Source organism: Cryptomeria japonica, chromosome 5, assembly GCF_030272615.1.
Source record: "Cryptomeria japonica chromosome 5, Sugi_1.0, whole genome shotgun sequence".
Taxonomy (NCBI): domain Eukaryota; kingdom Viridiplantae; phylum Streptophyta; class Pinopsida; order Cupressales; family Cupressaceae; genus Cryptomeria; species Cryptomeria japonica.
Window position 1 is genome coordinate 380362181 of NC_081409.1, and position 17560 is coordinate 380379740.

The following is a 17560-nucleotide window of genomic DNA, read 5'->3' on the forward strand; positions in this document are numbered from 1 at the left end:
GTTATATGTGTGTAGACTTGGATGATCTTCATTTAGGAGATGGTTATCACTATGCTATGGAGAGCTTGGTATCATGGTTTAGTGGGAGCTTATAGTAGTGATGTGTATTCACCATTGGATGGTGGATGATCTTCTTAGTGTGCAGATGTTTGGAGGATGCCTTAGATCATGTTGTTGTAGAAGGGTCTTTCAGATTTGTGGTTGCACTAGTAGGAGATGGTGATCTTCATGATATTTGAGGATGTTGACATCTTAAGGGCTCAAGGAGTCCTTGGTTGAGGTGTAGTTTATGCTTTCATTTGACATGTTATTCTTGATTGATAGGATGGTTGATAATATGTCATGGTGCACTCTTAATACTATTTTTGAGTTTTTTCATGATATGGTTATTTGATATGTTCATATAGAGCATGTTATCTCTTTGGAGGAGATGGTTAGATCATGTTGTCATGTTTATTTTCTTGGTTCTGTGATTGGAGCTTTGACATTGATCTTGGTGGTTCTCTCTGTATTGGGTACATGATTATTTGCTTGATTACTTCATGGTGATTCTATGTTTCATTTGGTGTTTGTCATGGATTGGTCAGTTACAAGTACTCATGGATACTTGGAGGATGTTGGTGATGCTAGTAGTCTCTTATGATTAGAGGCATGTGTTGAGATGGTTGATGGTGAGCAGGAAGTCTGAGGAACATTCACCTGGTATGAGAAATCTCATTCCCCACTCTTGGTCTACTCGATGGTTTACTACTTGAGAGGTATTTCCTATTGTTCCTTTTAGGTGCATTATGTTTATGATTTTCATAGATATGGATCTTGAGCTATGGAAATGTTTAGTTCTAGAGGGTTCATTTAAGAGATGTATGACATTGGTTATCTCCTCGTGTATTTGAGTTATTATTATGATAGCGACAGTCATTGATATTAGTTTGGGAGATAGTTTATTGGGCGTATTCCCTAGGCTTGGGAATGGATATTGGTTTGATCTTCTTGGCTATGAGAGGCTTACATCCATGTTGATTATATGAAGCATATGTTTGTTTGGTCCAAGAGACTGAATAGTTTTGGGTATTGTGATGCTTTTCATTTGGGGTTTTATGGAGGAGATCATACTTGACACAATTAGCATTTAGAGGTGTGTGTATAAGGACATACTCAAGGATTTGATTTGTAGTGTTTCTCTCTTTGTTTCGGTTATCTTCCTAGACATTTGTATTTACATTATATTGGTTGGAGGTTGTTTGGAGCTATGTGTTCACTAGTTTTGTGTTCATGTGTTGTCATGTGGGAGATGGAATATTGGTTCCTTTATCTCTTTCTTTTGTTGGTGTGGAGAACATGGGAGAATGTTGGAGACATGGTGTGAAAGTGGTACTTTCAGGTTATCAGTTTACATGATGTTCATATTGATGTGGATGTTCTTGATACTACATGGTTACACTTTCATGATATGTTGTTAGTGGATTCATTTATGATATTGACATTACCTATGCATTGGGAGTTCCTTGGTGTACATACATGGCAGGTATTGCACTTGGGGCTTATGGTTGCATGTTACAGGTTGCATATGTTGATGATATGTTATACACTTGGTTTGTATGCCTTGGAGGCATGTATAGTTGATGTGTTAGCACTTGTTGTGGGTGTTATTTCAGCTATGTAAATAGCTACCTTTGCATTGGATACCTTTGGATTAATATTTGTGTTTGGATATCAGATGGTGTAGGACTTATCATTTGTTGCAACGGATTGTGTGGCTTTCTCTTAGATGACCTTTTTACGTCCAATGGTAGTTGCATGATGGAGGGTGGGAGAATTCATGTATGATTTGGTGGTCACTTTGTTTCTTGTTGCAGGTATCTTGATAGAGCACATGGAGCACTTGAATTCCATGATGGTATATGTGCATGGAGATATTAGTCTCTTGTTCATGTGATAAATTACTTCTTGGCCCTTATACAATGTATACAACAAGTGGGAGAATGTTGGGAAAATGGTGTCGTACACCTTGCATAATAATGTTTCATTGTTGTATTATTTTATTATTGTTTGAGGTGGACATGAAATTATATTATAATATCATATTGTATTGTTGCACCTAGGAGCACCTAGATGGGTGTGCAACATGTAGAGATTCCCTTGGAATATTCTTGTAACCACTTGATGAGTTGTATTGACACATTGGTATTATTATATTATATTTATTTAATATTGAGGAAATTTATTTATGATGAAGTACCCAATATTAAATGTGGGTCAAGGGTAGGTAAGAAAAATATTTTATTTTATTTTATTGTCACATGGTTTTGAACACATGATTTTGATGTAATACCACTTGGTGGTTTTGTGGGAGCTTGTGTTTATAAAATAAACTACAAGGGTAGTTATTTAGGCTAGTCAGCTAGCCAGGTTAGCATTTGTGAAGGAGGAAGCATGGTATCGGATGTGTGGATTCATGCTTGGTCACATCGAGTGCTTGGTTATGGATGGGTTTTCGAAGGCTTTCCATAGTTGTATTGTAATGGATGCATTGCTGAGAATACATGGTGGATGAATCTTTTGGAGGTTGGATTTTTCCCTCATGAGGGTTTTCCTAGGATATATCTTGTGTCACATTTTCATGGGTATGTTGTCTATTCTTTGCATGTGGATTCTAAGAGTTTATTTGATTGAAATCTTAAATGGGTTATGTGGAAATTGTCTTAAAGTTGGCTACAAGTTTCCTTATAGTGTCATCACCTCCTCTCGTGCTGCCATCTCTCGTTGGTGTGATGTCTCGAGGTCTGTCATCAACTGGTGCACTCAAGGGTGATCTAAGTGACCCACAGTACCCTGCTGAGAAACATCCACCTATCACCAAAGGTCATCGACATAGCTATGCAAAGCATCATGTGCCCTCTTGACACTCTTGGCTCATGTACACTATCTGCCTCTCCTCCATCTCTTGAATCAAGGGGATGAAACCTGCAATCAACTCTAAACCATGAAAATCTATCAATACCCATCGTGCAATGGTTGTAATCATGATGCGTTGTACTAGGGGAATTGACACTCATCCTTGTCCCATCGCTCATAAGTATACATGTCTTCTGGTATCTATCCTCCACCCCAAGGCCCACTCCTATTGTTTGCCCAGCTCCATTGCAGATAGAATCACCAATGACACCCACTCCCCTCTGATAGGAAGCCATAAAATGTAGTAGACGTCGATCAATGTGACGGTCATCTCTCTTGTGGGTAGCTGGAAGGACATGGTGTCTACATCTCACCTCTCCATAAATTCCCATAGCAACGAGGCATGAAACTGAAACTTGAGCAAGGTGAATGTCCACCACAGACATACTATGTAGACAAGTCCCCTATCGGCCATCAAATCCTCTACTTGACTATGCAACATTTTCAATAAGTGCCCTGATGTATGCTCCCACATCTTGGGAAATGTCTACACACAAACAGTTCTTCATCAGTTTCGATCCAACTTTTCTCACCAACACTTGCGCATCCAGAAGATGACATCGTGTATTTTAGATGGAAGCACCCTTTTAAGATGACAACGCATCATCTAGACAAGCACTCCTATTGGAGATGATGATGCACAACCCAGACAGCAACACGTCCCATGGATGCCTGCACAGCCGTCCCAAATAAAATGATCTAAAAGGGATATAAAAAACAATACAAAGCGTGTTTTGAGCCATACCTAGTCGAGCTCATCGCCATGCTCGACCACGGTCTACAACTCCTCAATCCTGCGCGCTTGGTGCTCTCATTTGTGTGGCATTTTTTCTCAAACTTTATTCAAATATCTGCTTGAATACCCATAGTGAATAGTGAAAATGACCCTTTTTGGGGCCCACTTTCAAGTATATAGCCTATTTTTTGCCCGAAATGGCTTTTGCCCATTTTTGGACAATATTGGCTCATTTTCCTTCTTGTTTTCCCCACCTTACTAAGAATTTCTTTGTCTGCGGGCCATACAAATGACAATGCGCCGCACTGGTGTCTGTGCCCCGTAGTGGTGTTTGAAACCCGAGAGCTCCCCGACTTGAAGGTATAATCTACCTTTCATGTTGTATCATTCTCTAAATTCAGTTTTTGTATATTTATTGTTCCTGCATTATAATTTTGCGATTTAGTTAGTTTAGTTATTTGTTATCCCCTTGCTCATCTTAGTGTCAGTTCAAAGTGGTAGCAGTGGACTAAATTGCCTTCTAAGATTCAACATCTAGGAGGGCGAAAATTCTCCTCCCCTACAATTAGTCATCTCAGAATCTGATAAGGCACTCATCAATGCTTCCTTGGCTCTAATATTGTATTATGTTCCTTCATCTCATCCGAAGTAGTAGGACCATTCTACAGAATATTATATACATTCTTAGTAATCTTCTAGTGCTCTTCTCCAATGCATCTCAAATGAACTTGCATCCGGATCTTCCAGAGAGTGTAGTTCATTCCATCAAATCTTGGACTATCCTTCTTGAAAGTAAAGGTTGCCATCCCGAATCTCCTCAAGCGATCAAGATTCTTCTGGAGGATCTAGATCTGATACCAATTGTTGGCAACAATACAGAAAATTGAGAGAGAGGGGTGAATCAATTTCCACCAAGAACTACTGCAACTTAAACCACAATTCAGATATGATAATGAATAGTTAAAGTATTAAACAACACCACATAAATAGCACACATAACACCAATATTTTTGATATGGAAAACTCGGTTAAGGGAAAAACCACAGTGGGAACCTAGGTCCACAGTGAGATAATACCCTGTTAGAAGTAAATGTGAATATTACAATGAGAATGCACATGCATTCAGGCACACTGCCTAGATCTCACTACTCAAGATAAGAAACCCAAAAAGGTTGCGACCTTAAGGGAAGGCTCACTACCTTATAGGAAGTCTCACTAACTTACAAAAGTATTCAAACTTCAATTCGGATCATATGAACTATGAAAATAACATCTTCATATGCTTGAGTATAGTTTCAGTTAAGCACATAGTCTTCTCTATAAAACTTCTCTTCTTCACACTTTTGAAATATCAAATCACTTGTTCACACATACAATCGCATATACAATGTAGACACTTGTAGACATACATCCTACATGATTAATACAGTTATTTATACAAGCCCTCAACCTATGAAATAGAGGTTGGTTAAACCCTCAATGCAAATAATAAAATAATATCCTCACATGCTAGCAAGATGCATGTAGACCAAAAAAATGTTGGCTAAGACATATTTTGGACCCAAATCAATATGACAAATATGAAACACCTCCAAGAATTATACCTCGATCATCTACAACATGCAACAACCACCAAGAATGTCGCATAACATGAAGAACATCGCTGGACAAAGAAAATCTTCAATAACATGCACAATAATCAATTCAGACCACCAATAAGCATAGAACATGATCTAGAGACATTCACAACCAATGTGAATTGCATCACAACCACCGCAACAACTCAGAATACTAGAATCATCATCATATCTCTATTGGAGAACAAGAATTATCAACATAACTAACTGTCAACTTGAAAGATTTGCTTGTGGATATCCAAGTCATGAACCAAACTAACCAAGGGCACACATCAACATCCAAAACACATTCCACTCATCCACAACCAAATATATAGCAATTCTAGAGAAATACAAGGCACAAACCAGAATACCAAATAACACGAGAAACTACATAACATCCCAATACCAGATCTCATAACTTGATCATATCATCATGCAGACCTCTAAAAATGAGAATGGACCATCTACAAACAACATACCAGAAACCCTTTAAACCACATCAACTCATCTACAATAAATAAACTAAACCAACTCATCCAATCAAACTACAACACTGGAATACACAGAAGAAAATTTTCCAATAATCTCCTCATCAACAATCTCCACATATTTTGACATCAATGACAACATATCAGCCAATATCCAACACTATGATGATATAATAGGACCTATTATGACATAATAGGTCCTATTATGTCATCATAGGTCCTATTATGTGATAATCGGTCCTATTATGTTATAAAATGTCCTATTATGACATAATACCCCTTTCCAGGTCCTACTAAGGGGTATAATGTCATAATAGGTCCTATTATGACATAATACCTCTTACTAGGTCCTACTAAGGGGTATAATGTCATAATACCCCTTACCAGGTCCTACTAAGGGGTATAATGTCATAATAGGTCCTCTTAAAGGGTCTTATGACATAATAAGACCTATTATGCCATGATAGGTCCTCTTAATCTAGGCCTTATGAAATAATAGGACCTATTATGTCATAATAGGTCCTATTATGTGATAATCGCTCTTATTATGTCACAATAGGTCCTATTATGACATAATACCCCTTAACAGGTCCTACTAAGGGGTATAATGTTATAATAGGTCCTCTTAAGGGGTCTTATGACATAATAGGACCTATAATGACATAACAGGTCCTATTATGTGATAACCACTCCTATAATGTCATAATAGGTCTTATTATGACATAATACCCCTTAACAAGCCCTACTAAGGGGTACAATGTCATAATTATTGGAATCAGGGATCATTGAGAGGGGGGGTGAATCAGTGATCTATGGGTTACCAGATTTTCAAACTTAATTTTAAACCACCAGAAGCAAATACTTGAAACTGAAATGCAGAAACATAAAACAAACAACCACAAGAGCATACCACTGGTATTTTTACATGGAAACCCAAATGGGAAAAACCATGGTGGGATTTGAACCCACAATATTATTCCACTATGGCTAGTAGCAAAACAATATTAGAAAATGGGAATGCATAGGCATTCAGGCACACTGCCTAGAGCTCACTGCTCAATTACAACAACTTGAAAGGCTACAACCCTCAGGGAAGTCTCACTGACTTACAAGTGTAGCGTCCTAAAATTGTGACACTTGCAATTTCGACTGCATTTGGGTCTTCACAATGGCGATGCAACACGGAACCTGAATGGAGACCCCGAAACTTGTTCATGACATCAAAAACTGCATTTTTCAGCACCCTGGCCTGATCCTCCTTGCACCCTGCTGCCCCTGGAGGTGGGACCATGGCGCCCAGTGCCCTGGTCCTTCAAGACTAGGGTGCCCAGCGCCCTGGTCCCCCAGGACCATGGCGCCCAGCGCCCTGGTCCCTGGCCCTATTTTGGGCCCGGTCTCTTTTGGGGCTTCGGGTCTTTAAGTTTGCAAATTGGAAAATAATCTTCCCAGGTCGGCCTAAGGTCGGAAAAATCAGTCTATCAGCCCTAATTGACAAGTATATAAACTACTTTTCCTCTCTCAAAAAGGGAGGAGGACGGAGATGGAAAAAGAGGCGAAAGCAATATTCAAACATTCAAGCATTCAAGCATTCGAGCATTCAAGCATTCCTTCAAGCAATTGATCATTCTAAGTCTCCATTCAAGGCTAAGTGTTGCATTCAAGACAAGGATTCAACCATTGAAGAGGAGATCACTTACAACACATTACATACTACATACATTACACCTTCGCATGTAAGAATACAAACATTCTTACAACAAGGTATCAGTACTTGTTTACATTACAAACATTTACATTTACAGCATTCTCATTTCTTGGTTAATTCCAAAATCGGGGTTTGACCTAAAGGCAAACCCCTCATCCCTAACCCCCCAATCGTCCTCTCTTTTCTGTGTGTAGGTTGCAGGTACGCGGCTGTAATTGAAGATCTGGAATCCTTGTGCAGAGACGAACAGATCCACCTTCGTTTTGCGGATTTTTCGGAGGACCGTGTGCACACCGGGCGCCATCGTCCCATCAACTTTCGCTCAAATTTGCAAAACAGCACCATCTCGACATTTTACTACTAATTCCAGGTCCACAGCTTCATCTTATATTCCTATCTCTGTTTATAAGCGAATCTTTCTCACTTTTCATGCATTCCTAGCTTAATCTTTCTATCTACATTCTTTACAAAAGAGGGTATCCTTGATGTCTTAACCCTTGAAACTCATTTAGAATCCAATCTTGCATTTTGTGGGATTGGATCTTGTAGGTTTCAACCCCTCTTTTGAATGTAAAGTCCCTCCCAAGTGAAAACCATCAACCCTAGTGACTCTCCCTTCTCTCTCCTTGGAGTTGGGGAGGGGAGAACGACTAGGGTTTGATTTTTCCGCTTTACATTTTGGTGAACCCGACGTGAACATCCTCATTCTAATTATTCATGGTTAGATTTGAAAATTTTGCTTCCCTAATTACATTTCCATGTTTGATCTTTTGCAAATTTTAGAGGCTAATTGCATAAAACCCCTAAAATTTTCTTTTTAAATAATTAAACTTGTGAAATGTTTAATTGTTAATGCTTGTTTCAGATCTACCCTTCTATTGCCAATTTTTAATTCATTTTTGTGCTTTAATTCTGAAAATTAAGTGGTTCAGTGTCAAAACCCTAATTTTTAAAACCTTCTTGATTCAACCTTTGACTGATAATTTCACTAATCAAAACACCTCCAAATCGGCTGTAACTTTGGATTCCACAATAAAATCACAATATCTTTCATCCCTGAAAATTTGGAAAAAAGTTGCGAGGACCGTGTGCACCCCGAGCGCCATCATCCCTGACATTTTTTCTGAAATTTTGGGAGCTAGATCTTACTGTATTTTTCTGCTAAAATCCAGAATTTTGGCTGATTTTATCAATTCTAACACTTTCAAAATTAAAGTCAAAGTTGGTCTAGCGATTGCTTGGATTGAGGCTTCTAATCATTCAAAAATTGTTGAAATTAAAATTCATATCAAAATTGTGTTTCTTACAGTCCTAAATCTGAAAAGTGTGTTGATATTCATCCGAAATTTCAGTGCTTTATTCAAGTTTTTGCAGTTTACAACTTTTGAAATTAGGTGTTTAATTACAACAACCTTGATTTCCACTTTCCAAATTCGAATTTTGCATGAAATCGAGTCAACTTTTAAATTTCAAAACTTGCATTGCTTTTAGCATTCCCTCTAAAATCATAAAATTCAAAATTTCAGTTTCCCTCTCTTTTTCAAAATTCAAATTTTACATTTTTCAACAATCTTGGTAGGGTTCAATTTTGAGATTGCAACTTTAATTTGGCCTATCTACAGATCGTAAAATCACTCAATTTTTTTAAATTAGCTTTAAAATCATCATAACTTTCATCCCTGAAAATTTCGAAAAAAGTTGCGAGGACCGTGTGCACTCCGTTCGCCACGGTCCCGGACATTTTTTCCGAAATTTTGGGAGATTGTCTTGATTGCATTTAACAGCTTAAATCTAGGAGATTGGCTGATTTTATTGAAGTTTGCTACCTCTAAAATTCAAAATCTTCTCTCTCTCTTTAGTGCATGAGTTTTACAACAATAAGCCCTACTTACACTATTCCCGTTAGACGAAGCCTTAGAATTAGGTCTTTCCAAGGTTTAATTACTGAGGAGATGGAACCTAATTTGAATGGCCTTTTTAACGAGGACATGGGTAATTCCTCTAATCCTCTTAATGATGAAGAAGCTCTCCATGAGGTTTCTGTAGAACAACTTTCGAAATTGGATAACCAATTTGATGATTTTCGACAATGGATGTCTCAAGAATACCCCGATAGCGAAGCTCTTTCATTAATTGAGGGTCTAAAACGTATGGTTCAAAGTGATAAGAATGGAATTGATATTTTGCGTGGTATTGCACACATTGTGGATTCAAATGTGATGCCGATGAAAAGTTGTGCCGAAACCTTAGGTTATACACAACCTCCTACTCAAGTTAATCATTCTATTCCTTTGACGACTTCTATTGCTAGTATACCTACTTTTACATCAAACATAATGACTACTTCAACACAAGACATTCCTCCTATGATCACCAGTCATGGGGGCAATCCCTCTTCTTCAATCAACCCTCTTCCTTCATTCAATCCAACTTCTTCATTCATTCCTTCAATGAGTGTTCCTATTATATCACCACAAATGAACATGACGCAAGGGGGCAATTCATTTAACCCTTCCATTCCTCCTTGTAGTGTTCCTCCTTTCCAAGCATCTCCTATGACTAACTATCATAGTGTCCCACCACCTTACTCTCTACCTTCTTTCAATAACATAACACCTCCATCACAATCTAACACGTCTAATATGAACTCTTCGACTGAAGCGACCATTAACAATCTTGCACAAACTGTCTCTTCTTTACAGCAACAAATTGCCTCTATGAATCAATCTAAGTTTAGTGTGCCCACATTTGATGTTGCGAGCCCACTTTCTCTTGACATTGTTCGAGCTATCCCCCCTAAACATGTTGAAATTCCGCATTTGGAGCTTTATAATGGTAAGGGTGATCCTCTAACACATGTTAAGACCTTTCAAACAATATGTACCGATTTTGCTTATTACCAAAGGTTGCTTGCACAACTGTTTACTAGAACATTAAGAGATAAAGCCCTACAATGGTATTGCTCGTTGCCTTCCTATTCTATTACTTCTTTCGAACAACTTGCAAATGCTTTTATTCAACAATTTCAAAACAATATAAGTCCTAAAGTTACTTTGATTGATTTAATGCATTGTAAACAAGGTGTTAAAGAAAAAGTGACTGATTTCATTGGTAGATATAAGCATTTGTATGCTCAAATTTCTTTTCTAGTGCCTGACAATGATATTCAAAGAATCTTTATTTCTAATTTACAAAAAGATATTAGAGAAAAACTCCTGTTTTTTGAGTTTACTTCTTTCCAACAGTTGTGCGCAACTCTTCACAATTATCAACTGACTGTGAGTCAAATGGAACAAGCGAATCCTATGGCTCCGAGCAATAAGGGTGATAGTAGTCAACAACCATTTGGGAAGTTTAAACCGAACATAGAGTCCATTAAATTCAATGAAAACATCATCAACAACAATGTGAATGCAGCATCAGGTGTGCCTCCTATTTTTAAGTTTTTCAAGAAAGAAAGAAAGTTTACTCCTTTGAATGAATCATTGCATAGTATTATGAATAAGTTATTGGAACAAAATGTGCTTACTCTTCCTCCTATAAGGCAAATAGATCCTGCAAAGATTAATTCACCCTATTTTGATAACAAATCTTTTTGTCAATTTCATCGTCATCCTGGGCATGATACTGAAAAATGTTTTGCTTTAAAGGGTAAAATCCAAGATTTGATTGATAATAATACTATCTATGTTTCTGGTGTGAATGATAAAGGCAACACATCTGTAGCTCCTCCTAACCAAAATCTTCAGATTTTTACTGATCCATTGCCTTCTCATACCTCTAATGCGATTGATACTACTGATTCCTCTGTCTCACCTGATGATCTTGTGTCTATGACTCCTAATATGATTAACTTTGTGGAGTAGCAGAAAATCCCTAAAGAACCTTCCATCACATTTGATTCCAGTGAAACTATTAGGGCACCTGATGGTCCTTTATATATAGTTGCAAAAGTCAAAAATACACCTTGCCGTGGAGTGCTTATTGATCCTTCTTGCATGGTTAATGTCATTACTAAAGAATTTCTTTTTACTTTGCAATTCAATCAGGTGATCTATGATGAAACAAATGTGGTTGTGAAACTATTTGATGCATTTTCTTCTCCTGCAATTGGTTCTATTACATTACCTATTGAGGTCCATAACAAATCCCTTGATGTGGACCTTTCTATTATTCCATCGTCTGAACAATTTCGTGTGAAGCTAGGCTATCCTTGGCTATCTTCCATGAAAGCTATTGCTTCTCCTATTCACAAGTGCTTGAAATTTCCCCATAATGGTGAAGTTGTTACTGTCAATCATAGTCTCTTTAAACCAGCTGAAAGAATTTCTAGTGTTCCTATTGATTATTTTTGGCCTAAACAATTTCAATCTCTTCCACTGCAGAGTGATCATCTTTTCAAATCTTATCAAAAGTGGAAAAAAGATATGATCCTATCTCTAAGTGAGCCTAGAACACCCAAACTTGATATTCCTATCGTTCTTGAGAAGGAAGTTCTTCCTTTGAAAGATAAAACTAATGTCTTTCCTCAAGAAGATTCCCAACCCATCCCTATGAATGTGACTATGTCTATATCTAATAAACTTTCTAAAAGTAGACCTATACCTCCTCGTCATGATGGACTTGGTCTCCTTCCTAAACCAAATTTTCCTCCTTTATATGGAGCAGTTCCTCCTCCTTCCTCTTATGGAGAGAAGAGACCTTCCTCTTCTCCTATTGTTCAACCTAAGAGACCACAACCTAAACACCCAAGTGAAAAGGATGAGAACATTCCTCCTCCTCAATCTTCTCAACTTCTTACTAAGACTAGACAAAATCATTCTGCATGTGAACGCCGACGAAAGCGTCATCTTAGAGCTCAGGCAGCTGCTTCTCAAACTTTGCAATCCCCAAAAACACCTTCAGCTAGTATTATTCCATTTTCTCCTCAGCCGATGATTGAGCCGAAATCTCCTAAACATAAGATGCATGATGGCCTTGATCCTGTGCGAGTTAAAGATCCTATTTTTATAAATCTTGATGATGATATAGATGAAAATGTTATTCATGATGAAAATGTTACTCCTATTCATTCTGATAGTGAATATGAACATGTTGATGTTGATAATCATCTATCTAATGAATTTTCTAAAACACTTATCCTAGCTCCTAGACAAGAACAACGTGGCTCGAAACATGAACATAGCCCTTGTTTGGATCTTGTGATAGCTCCATCTACTATGTTGGATGTTCCTCCTCTAGCGTGTTTCCTACCTTCCCGAAATATTGATCAGCAAGATCGGGGGGTAGATGACGTGCTAGACTAGTTTCATTAGCATAGCAGACTCTCTCCTCCTCTCTTTTGTTACTTCTTCTATGTGTTATTCTCATTTTTCTATTTGTTGTCCTTAGTGTTGTCTACTTGAGGATGATGTAAAGCATTGAGATCTCTTTTGGTCTCTCTCATGTTGACTCAAAAGACACATGTGTTCCCTTCTTCTAGGTGACCTTCCTTGATTGGGGAATGAAGAACAATTATGCATACATACATATGATATACATGAATTATCATATAGCATACTGACCCCGAGGAAAACAAAGTCACCTCGTGCTTTGTGCTTTGTGTCTATTATCCTTGGGCTTATCTCACACTTGGGGGCTAAATCCTTGTGATAACGTGCTCCTTTCTCATTTCTTATATGTATCACTACCTTAAAGCAATCACCCCCGGTGAGGCATGTGTGATCGCTTTAACATAGGGGGGCATACATCCCGTTCATATCTTTTCAAGATACTTGAAAATTTCTTGACAAATTTAGCTTTGCCTTGAAAATTTTTGATATCTTTCTTGCATGACTCATAGTGAGGGAACCTTACTACTGATAGTCATGGTTCTCCCTCGTGATCTTCCCTTTTACTTTGTCAATCGAAGTTGTAAGATCCTTAGTCCACTAGGGGCTTGGTGTATCTTGCCTCCTTGACGTGGTGAAAGTCTTTCAATGTTGTTTCCTTGTACTTTACCGGAAGTATGAGCGTACGCTTATACTCCCACTAAAGTGGGGGCTAAATGTAGCGTCCTAAAATTGTGACACTTGCAATTTTGACTGCATTTGGGTCTTCACGATGGTGATGCAACACGGAACCTGAATGGAGACCCCGAAACTTGTTCATGACATCAAAAACTACATTTTTCAGCACCCTGGCCTGATCCTCCTTGCACCCTGCTGCCCCTGGAGGTGGGACCATGGCGCTCAGTGCCCTGGTCCTTCAGGACTAGGGCGCCCAGCGCTCTGGTCCCCCAGGACCATGGCGCCCAACGCCCTGGTCCCTGGCCCTATTTTGGGCCCGGTCTCTTTTGGGGCTTTGGGTCTTTAAGTTTGCAAATTGGAAAATAATCTTCCCAGGTCAGCCTAAGGTTGGAAAAATCAGTCTATCAGCCCTAATTGACAAGTATATAAACTACTTTTCCTCTCTCAAAAAGGGAGGAGGACGGAGATGGAAAAAGAGGCGAAAGCAATATTCAAACATTCAAGCATTCAAGCATTCGAGCATTCAAGCATTCCTTCAAGCAATTGATCATTCTAAGTCTCCATTCAAGGCTAAGTGTTGCATTCAAGACAAGGATTCAACCATTGAAGAGGAGATCACTTACAACACATTACATACTACATACATTACACCTTCGCATGTAAGAATACAAACATTCTTACAACAAGGTATCAGTACTTGTTTACATTACAAACATTTACATTTACAGCATTCTCATTTCTTGGTTAATTCCAAAACCGGGGTTTGACCTAAAGGCAAACCCCTCATCCCTAACCCCCCAATTGTCCTCTCTTTTCTGTGTGTAGGTTGCAGGTACGCAGCTGTAATTGAAGATCTGGAATCCTTGTGCAGAGACGAACAGATCCACCTTCGTTTCGCGGATTTTTCGGAGGACCGTGTGCACGTCGGGCGCCATCATCCCGTCAACTTTCGCTCAAATTTGCAGAACAGCACCGTCTCGACATTTTACTGCTAATTCCAGGTCCGCAGCTTCATCCTATATTCCTATCTCTATTTATAAGCGAATCTTTCTCACTTTTCATCCATTCCTAGCTTAATCTTTCTATCTACATTCTTTGTCTTAGACAACTACTAGATGAATTTTGGTTGAGTGCCAAATATACTGACAGACACCCTTCTGCTAATCTACTCTGTTATGTCCCATTCTTTGTCTTAGACAACTACTAGATCAAGAGTTCTCACATGAAACTATGCCAAATCGGATTCTTGATCACCTCTTGCTCGCATACAATCATATCATTCACCAAAAGGATTATCCACACCAAACTTATATACCAGTAATCACAAAATAGATCATATATCATATTGGCTTGACTGGATCACCAAAGATAAATGTGGATCACTAAAACAATAATAAAATGATGTGCCTAAGTCGGCCCAATCATTGCAAACATGATTCAATACACCAAAATCACTAGAAAGCTTCCGGACCCAAAAATGCTCCATTCTCCCTGAAATACCAATTAACACTTGCTTTTGGATATAAAGAATTATGATCACCAAACCAAATCTCCATGAATAATTTCCATCAATGACAACCCTAAACCAATATTCAACCACTAGAAACCACCAAATGAGTGTTAATTGCCAACAATCTCCCCCTTTGGCATTGATGGCTACACTCATGAAAAATGACTAAGTGTTTAGCACTGTACACCAGTTCAAAAGAATCAAAAGAATTTCTAAGGGTCCCCCTTAGACATATAATTTAACTCTTCAATATTGTACAGTTTTCACCATACCTCTCCCCCTTTGACAACAATGCCAAAGATGGGGTGTTGTCCAAATTTATATACAGAGATATTTGTCACAGAATTTACAAATACTTGAAGTTGTCAGCATAAATAGTCTCCAAAAATCCTAGATGAGTATCCCACCCACTCTTCAAATTATCCAAAACTGTGATAAATGCACTAAATACAGTGGCATGAATTTCTAATTCTTTTAGATCAGATGGCACAGGCCAGGCCATTTCCTTCACACAATCTACCTTATTACTCAACATGATGTCCAACCCGAGGGCAATCAAGTTCCGGAGCTCAGCAACTTTTCTCAAATTTTTGTCCTTGTTCGCTTGGAGGCTTGAGATCTAATCATTTAGAGCCATAATCTGCCCTTCAACACCGCTTGGTAGAGCTACATTTGGATAAAAGGACTATGAAATACTTGCAAACTTTCCCTGGCAAACACCTATCTACTTGTCTATGTCTATAGTGAATTTCAGAAAAAATAGATAAGACTTGTACAATTTTTTGCCTTTTGACAATGCATCAGAAATAATTTGTATTATTTAGCCTCACTCTATCATTCTCAATCATCTTCTGGAATGCTTGCATCCTAAAATCCTTAAATCTATCGAAAACTTTTTGAGTAGCAGACTTCTCTAAAGAATCAAAACTGGTATTTACACTATAAATAATTGCAATAATTTGCTGCTACTATTGGAATCCAACTATACATCTGAAGCCATCTTCTGCAAAACATCTACCGACATCAAAATTAGCTTCTTGTCCTTAGATTCAGACTTCACCAAATCCTAGCTAGCTTGAGCTTGCACAACAGCTACGAGCATGAGCTTATTCATAGGAGACATATGTCCAAGTTTTAGCAAACCATCTAGATTTATAGGGATCTGAGGTGGGGTCCCTTTAACCGAAGGAGTGATAGTTGCCAGATTAACTACACCTTTTCCCTTGTCAGACTCTCCAACCTTTTCCTCTATAGTCTCAACATCCTTCTTCTTTTCACCATCCCCTTTATCTTTTGCGCCGGTGTTCCCACTTGGTGAAGTGTTAACCTGTTGGATCTTGGGGGCTACAAAGTTGTCTACCACCAGAGGGGTATCACTAGTCTCAGCATTAAGTGTAGTGTTATTTTGATCTTTTAGATGATCCTCAGTCTGCGTTTCATCCTTTCGACCATCAAAAACACCTTGCTTTTCTTCTGACTAAGAGGACTTAAATGCATCCTTATACAAGGGATCATGTTGAATGATCTTTATCTATATATCCTTTGTCTCTTTCCTCACCTCTTCCACATTTCCAATCATTAGCATATTCACCCTATTCTTACTTTGGAATTTTTTCTTATTTGCCTCCTCAATCAGCCTCTTGGCTTTATCATGAGTGATACAGGTACAAACATTTATTATCTCTCTCTCCTTCATCTCCTTGTCAAGCTTACTTGTTGTCATTCTCCTTGCATCTATAAGGATTTACAAGTCCTTAGGAATGGTCTTCTCCAATTCAATTAATGTCTTTCTAAAATTGTGTAAATATGATATAGCTGCTTCCTCTACCTTTCTTTGATCAACCTCATCTAAATTCTCATAACAAGCTCTAATATTCTTCAAGTTTCCATCAACTATTATTTCATCTATCAACTGATCTATTGACAGTGGAGGAACAATTGTGTACTTACCTTGTAAGTCACTAGACTCAAGGTCTTTGTCAAGTTGACTTTTGACATGTCTACCTCTTTTGGATCTTTTGGTAGCAGTAGGATCATATTTTGCCTTCTTTCTTTGTTGAGCTCCACCGGACTGTGGCTTCCTCACCACTCTCACAAACTCACCTTTCTTCTTCATCTTTCCTTCTTCTTCCCCAGACTCTATTTCAGAAGCTACCAGAGATAGTACAACATAGGTACTTTTAGGTTTCTCCTTCTGCTTCAACACACCTTTCCCAGATGGGCTAGGTTCTACAGTTTGTACCATCGGAGAAGGAACAAACTTGGTCTCCTTAGGTTTGACCTTGGACGAAACTGAATCAACCTTAGGTTTCTTGGTTTCCTTTTTGGCCTCTTGTGCATACCTTTCTCTTGCTTTCTTCACTTCCTCCTAGGTGAATCCCATCTGGATTGCCACCTCCTCATCCATCTTTGTAACTTTCCTTTTTCTGACAGATGCAGTGAATTGATTGTGCAATTCAAGGTCTTTTTCCTTGAATGTTGTGAATCTCCCTTCCTTGGGATCTGCCAGTTGACTCAAAAGATGTTGGTCACATACCTC